This window comes from Ptychodera flava, chromosome 6, assembly GCF_041260155.1.
Source record: "Ptychodera flava strain L36383 chromosome 6, AS_Pfla_20210202, whole genome shotgun sequence".
Taxonomy (NCBI): Eukaryota; Metazoa; Hemichordata; class Enteropneusta; family Ptychoderidae; genus Ptychodera; species Ptychodera flava.
The window spans coordinates 22,340,734-22,349,961 of NC_091933.1; the positions used below are offsets into that span (position 1 = coordinate 22,340,734).

The 9,228-nt window shown below is 38.0% G+C and overlaps 1 long non-coding RNA gene across 1 annotated transcript; it reads left to right on the forward strand.

Moving 5' to 3' along the window:
• The first annotated feature begins 7,493 nt into the window (after window positions 1–7,493).
• Window positions 7,494–8,984, forward strand: LOC139135179 (uncharacterized). Its single transcript, XR_011552942.1, has 2 exons — window positions 7,494–8,396; window positions 8,760–8,984. It is a non-coding gene; the product is annotated as an uncharacterized lncRNA (long non-coding RNA).
• Window positions 8,985–9,228: the final 244 nt, after the last annotated feature.

The following is a 9,228-nucleotide window of genomic DNA, read 5'->3' on the forward strand; positions in this document are numbered from 1 at the left end:
AAATGAATCCCCACAAGTGGCATAGCAGCAAAGAAATGTAAAAATTTGAGAGTTCGAATATCTGCCCCCGAGGCACGTTCTACCTTAAGAAGTCAACGCTAAGTCCGAATCAGAAATCTGTTGTAAGCAATAACATTCGGCATTGCATTGATGTAGGATATTTACAAGTGTGCGCACTTCAATATGAATCAGGGAGGCGAGCGACGGAATGCATTTTAACAAATAAAAACAGTTTAAAAATGCACGGAAACAATGTAAACTTACAGTTAATTGTGTCACGTAACCTGCTGAACGGAAAGTGGGAAAAGTGAAAGAAAAATTTTCTTGTGAAAAGGACGGCAGCGATGAGTTCTACACTCTGATGAAGATTTTGAGCTTTTCGAGAAGGTTGGAAGTACCAGCGATGGAAAACGCTTACATTGCTTGCACAGGGTGTGATCGAGGAGCAAGGAATTGTGGGAATTAATAGTTTGCACTGTGTCCGTGCGTAATGGCTGTTGTTATGATGAAAAGTGCAACTCTGTCATAAAGTCCCGACATAAAGTGTTTTAAACAATAACATACTGGCCATGCTCTCCAAAATACTGTACATGTCATCTTGTTTTAGAAGTTACACTACAGAGACAATAACAAATCGCCGTTTACACAATCGGGACGTTTTAAAACTTACTTGAAATCGCTTAAAGTTTAGTTGACATCGTAGAAATTATCAGTGAGTTCCTGCTAGTCTGAAACAAGCAGCCGTCTTTAAAAATACTTATTAAAAGAAGATCTCTATACATTGTAAAAATGTAGAAAGATTTGCTTTCAATTATCTCGCACTCATAGATCATATCAAAGCGCAGACGGTAGACGCGAAACTTCTGTCTGTTATTAAAGGTATCAGATCAAGGGCATGTTAAAAAGGAACTGTAATACATGAGCCACAATTGATGTAAAAAGATGCTATCTATGATGTAAAAACAAATGCATTAAAGAATTCTTAAATTGTACTCAACCGATTTGGGGGATTGTAGGTCACTACAATGTGTTTTTCTCATACACAGCAGACGTCTGAGTAATTGGCACACCAAATTAGGTAATTCCCAGGCAACTTAGCTGAGCAGTTTGCTATATGATATGGCATTTACCTAAATAAGAGTATGTTTTATTGTCTGAAGATTGATAAGGAATCCACCGATGTCAGCAGGCAGTTCCTCCGCTGAGTAAACTGATATGCCTATACTGGAAAGTTTTGAAAGGGGGAATAAAATACTGTAGTAAATACTGTCTAAAATATAATATATTGTAGTTATTTTGTGGTAAGTCTTTCCTTTGGTATTTGAATTATAACTACAAATAATTTGTGTTTTACACTCTTCAATATTTATCCTCCCTTTTAAAACCCCAATGAACTGGGTGTCAGTCGAAATGGCTTGTTCTAGTATAGACATATCAGTTTACACTGAGAAGGAGCCGCCTGCTGAGTTTGTTGGATTCCTGCAGGCCATCAGGGTTATTAAAAATGGCAAAAGAGTAGTGTAATAAGGTAGCATGTGCCTCGAAAGTGAAAACTTAAACTTTTGCCCAAACTTTCCTCAATGAAACTTTCAACCATTCTTTCACTAAATCAATGACACAATTCTAGGGTCGCCGTGCAAAGTTTGGTAGTGGAGCAAAAGCTACCTAATTATCACCGATATTTGAAATTTAAATGTGTTAAATGTGTTAACTTTATGGGGGAAAACTAAAATTTAAAACGGTGAAAATTTTTCTCAGGCAAAGAGCGTCAAAGTGAGCAGCCCTACAAGTGGTAAATCAGAAAACAATTGTAAAAATTTGAGAGTCCGATATCTGTCCGCGATGCACGTTTTAAACTGTTCATTAATGTTCAGAGACAAATAGGAAGCAGTTGAATCTCCAACCTAGGCTACAATAGTTAAACGCTCTCACGTTAGTGCAGGTGAGCAGATCGTTCTACAAGGTCTGCCAGTAACAGCACGCCCTCAAACTTGTCTCACTTCTACTTCTTGTTTTTTTGGTCAACCCAAGGCAATCAATCACAAATATGTAACCATAAAGTAGAGGAAAGAAGTTCATTGACAATAATGAATTGGCAAATTACATGCCAATATTATCGATGTCGATGCAGCAAATATAGGAATGTATAATGAGACCTACTGAAATCCAATATTGAGAGAGAGAGAGAGAGAGAGAGAGAGAGAGAGAGGAGAGAGAGAGAGAGAGAGGAGAGAGAGAGAGAGAGAGAGAGAGAGGAGAGAGAGAGAGAGAGAGAGAGAGAGAGAGAGAGAGAGAGAGAGAGAGAGAGAGAGAGAGAGAGAGGGGGGGGACAGGCAGACTGAGACAGACAGAGACAGACAGAGACAGACACAGAGACAGACAGACAGACAGACAAACAGACAGGCAGAGAAACGCGGACAGATGATACTATGGATATAGAATATATATAGGAGATATTCAAACGGAAACCAAGGTGGGTGTAAAAGACGGAGACAACTAGGCGAATGTGAGAGACACAAAGAACAAACAGCGCTTCAATGAATATTATCTGAAGAACAAAGGCAGACAAAGATCGGTGAACTGCAAGAGAGATCTCCAGGATGATAACTTGTACATGTATAAGGTAGGTAAACAGAGAAAAGCACATGTAGGTTGAAGGGGAAGATTTTTCTACCATATGGTGGCGCACTTGCAACAGCTTTCGAGAGAAATTTAGCCTGACCTTTTTTCGCAAGCTGTCTTTCGATTCCAGGTGACCTTTAGTTTTTCTTGAATTAACTCTTTCACTGCCGTTGTAGCTCATAGCAATTCATCCGTAGCTTGATGGAAATGAGTGTGCCGGGGCAAACTATAAAATACATTCTCCAGAAAGTTTACCCGTCAGGTTGACAAGTTTGATTCTCAATACAACCAAAATCACCTCAACTTGTAAAATTTCGCAAAACAAAAGTCAGCTGCTGAGTATTGTGTTTGTAAAACAAAAACTCTCAAAACATTTTAACTTTTGGTCTAGCCGAGGAATACAAAGTGGGGATTACACATGGGTTAACTTTCGCTTGCAACATCCCAGAAAATGTAATTCTGACTTGAAAATCCACTGAGATCAAGCATGGTTAGTTGATAACATGATTTAGAAATAAAACATGACTTAGCTGCTAATAACAGAATTTTCCGCGATGACCCGTATCGATGGACAAGTGACGGTGAAAAGTAGAGACGTAACTTTTCCTATCTTTCGCAATGTAGATCAACCAACAAAATCCCTGATAAGTCCACGGATTAGCATAATTAGTTGTGTTGACTAATTAATTACAAGACGTGTATATGAGTAAACGTCCTTGTAATGGGGTGTAAAATAAGAGTCAAAAGGCTAGGTTAGGTTTTATAATCATTTATTTTATTTACTCCGATTAGTCAGAGCATGAAGAAAAGGAGAGGAACTGATAGAGAAAGCAGTGAGAAAAACTCGATAACATTAATAACGTCTGGTCCGCCTTTGATAAACTCTATATTGTGGGTCAAAACTTCAAACAAAAAAGCGCGAGTAACTTTTTGTCGTTTTTGTGCAAAGTTAAAGACAGAGAATATTCTTGGCTCGCACGATACGTAGTGTAATGGACCGAAGTCATTGAATTACTATAAAAAGACCACTTATATAGAATGCATCTTCGTCCTATAATTACGATATTCTGATAAATAGAAGGGCTCCCTTAATATTCATAGAGAATCATACAACAAATGTAAAAACAGCTGACAATGTCAAGTGTAAGGTTCGTCGATAATACGCGTATGTGGAGTTTGGCATCGTCAATATCTTGACACTGTAATAAATCCAACACGTTGTAAATTATTACGGTATTAAGACAAATGTGTTGGCATTTATCACCAACCAGATATGATCTTGAATTCGAATCACACTATCACAGCTTTATATCCAGGGTAGTAGTAAACCAGCATCAATGACGTAGACTTGCTGCACCTGCTGCCATTTAACTTTATGAATTAAATTCTTATTACTGAAAAGAGAGAAAGAAAGAAAGAAAGAAATCTTTCCCGACTTTGGTCAATCTAATTCTTCAGTTGAGTTTAAGAATGTGATATGTGGATTTTCAGAGCGAAAACAAATGATTTATATCCAATACAAGCAAGTTTCCATAAAATTTGGTTTCAACGTTTTTTATTTTAGACGTTTCCCAGCGATTCAAATTGTAAGTGATTATTAACATGGTTAATTGGAAATGACAGTAATCTGGTGCCAGCATGTTGGTAAGCGTTATTTCGCGGAGCATGTTATTTTAATTTGCCCATCAATTAAAGTAAAAAGGTACCAATTGTCGTCTGTTTCTTGCCATGAAATTACGTCAGCATTGCCTATTTATTTCCTGGCAAGTCTCAACGTGGCGCTGTTGTCCCAAACTGAATCAGTTTCAGAGTTCGGCAAGTGTGTCGAAGCTGTAACAAACTGTGAATTGTGAATAAGAACACCGCCCTCTGAGTCGGAACACCGGCCTCAACAGCGTATAGACGAGGCATTCTTCTCGCACCCAATCTAGATACACTGTGATGAATTCAAAATGCAATTATACATTGAAATTAGTACTGACTGCTTTCATTTTGGGAGCGCATGATTTTTTAAAAATACCCTGAACGATAAGTTACCGAGACTATAGGGCGGCATTGTCGCGGAAAACGGACTACCAAATAATCGAGTGTACCGAAATCACGACAGAAACTAGCCCCGAGAAGCGACAAAGTGCTCCTTGACTGATCAGCGACTGGGTTTCGTCTCGTGCAGAAAACATGCAATGACGGTAATGTTGTCGGTGGTGATACTATACTGCTGCTGCTGATGTTGATGACAATGATAATAACAACAGGTTCCACATGACAATCGCCATGGTGATCGTCCTAATCTCTATGACATCCCCCGTTGCTACCCTAATGATGGCCATCATCATGATTATCGACATCCCTGGATATAAGTGGGATTAACTTGAATTTACCAGAAAATGTGAGAGAGATTCAAAGCATATTGAAAATAAGGCAGTGTCTATCAACAGAGTGAACCCCACTCTATTCTGTTACAAGGTTAGATCGGCAGAGGTAATAACCTTTATTAATGCTAAAACACGACCCAGAATAAAACTTCGTCGATCAAACCATGTAGATTTTTTTAATTGAGGCATATACTAGTAATAGGTATGCGTATACATGATTTGGCTCGTATCGTATAGACACGATACCATTGACGCCGCATCACGAGCCGCAATTTCTTGCTATAAAACTCATACATGTGTGGCAAATCATGACAGACGATATCCAAGTTATCTGAGAACTCTGGAACCATTGTCAGATGTATTGTATTGAAATTTACTTTATCAATTCCAATCTTCGCAAACGCAAGCTCAGTGATACCCGCAGAGGCAATTATCGATGAATGCAATTTTTCCCCGTAAACAATATTGATTTATACCATTACTAATACTATTCTGTTTATCAATATCCTCGCTCAGCGGCCCTGCCTCGAGGGTGCCTCAACGACGCCGACGTCGCCACACATAACGTTCTCAAGCATCGACCAGTGAAAGATTAATGATTTAGAGGACGCGTACGTACTTTGATAATACCGCATAGAAAATCAAAATACTAGAAAACTGCATCTGAAGACGATCAAAGTCGACGTGCAGGCCAGTCTAGCAATCACATATAGAAGGGCGTCGACGTCCTGCCAGTCAACAGCCGTACTGACATAATAGCTACAGCTCTTCCAGAAAGAATACCCAAGTTGGAACGCTTTATAGCTTTTATTTGTTATTTTCTGAAAATCAGGCAAAACATATCGAAATCCTCTCGTATAATCTTTACAAGTAAAAAAAAAAGTATTATTGCGCAATGTTTGGCCGCCGGGAAAAGCTCAATGGTAAATTTTCACGTGTACATCTGCTTCATCCACACGTCATTTAGCTTAGCGAGTTCAGCCCGTATATGATATTATTTCTGAATAATTATGGATTAAATTCTTCGGCTTTTTCACGGATGACTTTGCGGAGTTTATTAACATTTGGAAACACCATCAGTGACACTTGCTAGTCTCGCTTGGACACTTCTAGCTGTTTGGGGACTTTAGGACCGAGCACAATTAACGGCGGGGGGGGGGGACGGAAGAGAAAATGGGGGGGCAAAGAAAAAAAATGAGTGTTCTTGGGGTGGGCCATGAAAATTCCAAGGAAGGTAAGGGGTGGGCCACCAAAATTTTTTACACCATGACAGACAGAGAATATTTTTCAGCATTTTTGTTCCTTGTTGAAGTTGGAGTTCCTTGTTAAACTTCTTGTAGCGTGATGAAATACCAAGTCTTGAACCTCACAATGCAGTTGTTCTGTGTAAAATCAGCAATATTATGATTAAAATAGCACAACACAATACTGACAAGTATATTCCCTTACAATACTGAACTGCCTATTAGCCAGTCCACATAACTGTGTGGAACAGGTGGCATGGCTATTTGAGGGAAAATAGGCAGTCCATAGCAGCCCAACCTGCCACATGCCAGTATTGGAAATACGACATGTTAAAATTTGAACATTCATCACAAGCTATGCATGTGAAATCAGGCTCAGCCATGTGAAGTAACCATTCATTAGCAGTCCTATTGAATTCATGACAGAAGGGAAGATTGTCAATGGATTGAATGGTAGCTTACACATGTGGCAGTAAAAATTTAGACATGCATTAATAAACTCCAAGGACTGACTTGTTTGTCAATTCTCATGTTTTCATATCCCTATTGTCTATTTAATTTAAATAAATTAGGCAGCACTCATGTGTAGAGTTGTTTTTACTTGAGTTAAGTTTTTCAGGTGAAATTACTCATGTTTGCACAATAGAAATGTCACATGGGTCACATGCACTGGTTACCAGTTAAATTGTTCTCAGACTTAAATATTTGTGGATACAGAAGCAACGGTTTGCCATTTTAAAGTGACAGTGTAAAGCTGTAAGTTTTTGATTTTGTTAATATTTTTGTTATGTATTACTTTATTGGTTCACAAATTTAAGTTGAATTAGCTCGTTGATATTATCAATACAACCAACATACACTTTGTGTGCATGTATATTATAAAAGTCCACGTGTTATTGTGTTCAATTAAAGTTTAGTCCAGACCAAAATGTGTTTACCAACAATAACAATGCTGACTTTACATAATACAGGTTGTGAACACTGGACATTTGAACGTGTTTTAGAAAATAGAATAACATTTGCAATACTGGTAACATGATTTTGAAAAGAGAGAAAAACCTGTAGTCGATGTACGAAGAACAAAATTTCTGCCAAAATTATGAAGTTACAGACTATCCCTTAAATATAGTTAGAATTAATTTAATTCATCTCCATTCAAAAAAAGAGACCAGGATTTTCAGCATAAACCAATGAATATGACAAGAGGGGAGTAATGCAGATGGCTGCGAACGTCTGTGAGTAGTAAATTAAATTAGATAAATCAGCACAGATCAAATTTTAAACATCGTTTATTTTTATTTTCAAAATGTGAAATAATTAACACATGTTCACCGCTAAATATTCAATATGATCGGAACCTGCATTCTATTGAAAGGTACTCACATGGTTGGATCTGTCAATAAATTTTGTCAGATCATCACACAACGACGAACACACTTGCGACGGTTCTGCATCTGCCATTGTAAAACTTTCGCGATCACAACTTACATAAAACTTAATGGAAACGCAGTACAGGTACTGTTCATCCCCAAACCGTTCAAAAATCGAGCCGGATCGACTAACGGTTCTGACGATGTATGATGTCGTGACTTTGGAAAGAGTTGCGTTTCCGAGAGTGGACGGCACGCAACAGGGTATGAACGTAAGGTCCCGTAAATGAGTATGCTGGAATTTAACAAGGCTGATCAGTATTGCAACGGGGTTCACTTAGTGTGCTGGCTTAGTGTGCTGGACTTCCGTATTTTAACTGATCTCTTCATATAAAGTCATTTTTGCTTATTAGAAAAATCTAAAAGAACAGTTTACGCGTACTTGAAATGTCAAAATTTTGCGACGGTCACGACCCTTGACCTTTCGAATTTGACCAATGCTTTGTGTTCCCACGCGATCGTTATCGGACACATTATGCGTTGCATCTCTCAAATGAGATAACGCATAGTTTTTTCAAGTATTAACGGCTGTTCAAATCTCCAGCTGAATCTTACGAATTATGGCTGATTTCTCAGTCATTTCTTCCCCAGTGACGACACATTTTTAGTCAAAACAGCAAGTGAGTTAGGTCTATGTATGTTTCGGTGGACATTTCCCCGCGACATTGTTGGATGCAGTGACCGAGATAGCAAGTCGCCGTGGACGATAATTTTCCATTGATCCGGTAAGTATTTGAAATGCATATTTATAAAGGGCAATTACGAAATTAGTATGCCTTATAGAGAGGCTTTTCTCTGCACATCGATGTTTCCCTGGGAAGCTTGGCTTTGTATATGGCCCGACATTTTTAACCTGAGCTTGAGGGCCAGTGGCAACAACTAGTCAAGTCAATACAACTTACACAAGCCCAATACATTTCTAGATATGTTACACTTTTAATGTGTTAATTTTGCACTCGCAAAGATGCATGTAAAAAATTCCTCTATGTGTATGTAACAAATCACACACATGTTCTGAAACTGTATTGTAAATTTGTTGTCTTAATAAATGTTGCTAAGTTCATTCTCTTCTTTCTGTTTCATTTCAGTGTGCATATCAGCCAAGGCCCAAGAAAAATTCGGCAAGAATAATCATGACCTACCTAAAGAAGTCTTCAATATCAAATTTCAAAACAAAATAGGACATGAAAGACGAGACTTGGCCAGAGTTAAATGAACTCTTTTAAAAACTAATCTTTGACTAAATCACTTTTCACTGTGTCTATGAAATTTGTTGAAGCCAAAAATTTATTAAATTGGTCATCAGACTTACAGATATAGGCCTATTTTGTGCTTTTTATTTTGAACGTTTGGAAAGGTGAGTCTGCTTGTGTTTGCTGTGATCAGGTGAGTCTGAGTTGCTTTTAACTCTGTTTGGCCTGTCTTAGTTTTAGGCCAAATATGGTTAAATTACATCTCTAACCAATTGTATCATATAATACATGTACACTAAAAGAGCCTGTGTAAAAAGTACTTGATTTCACTGGAATTTGATTTCACTTATTTGATATTTGCTTA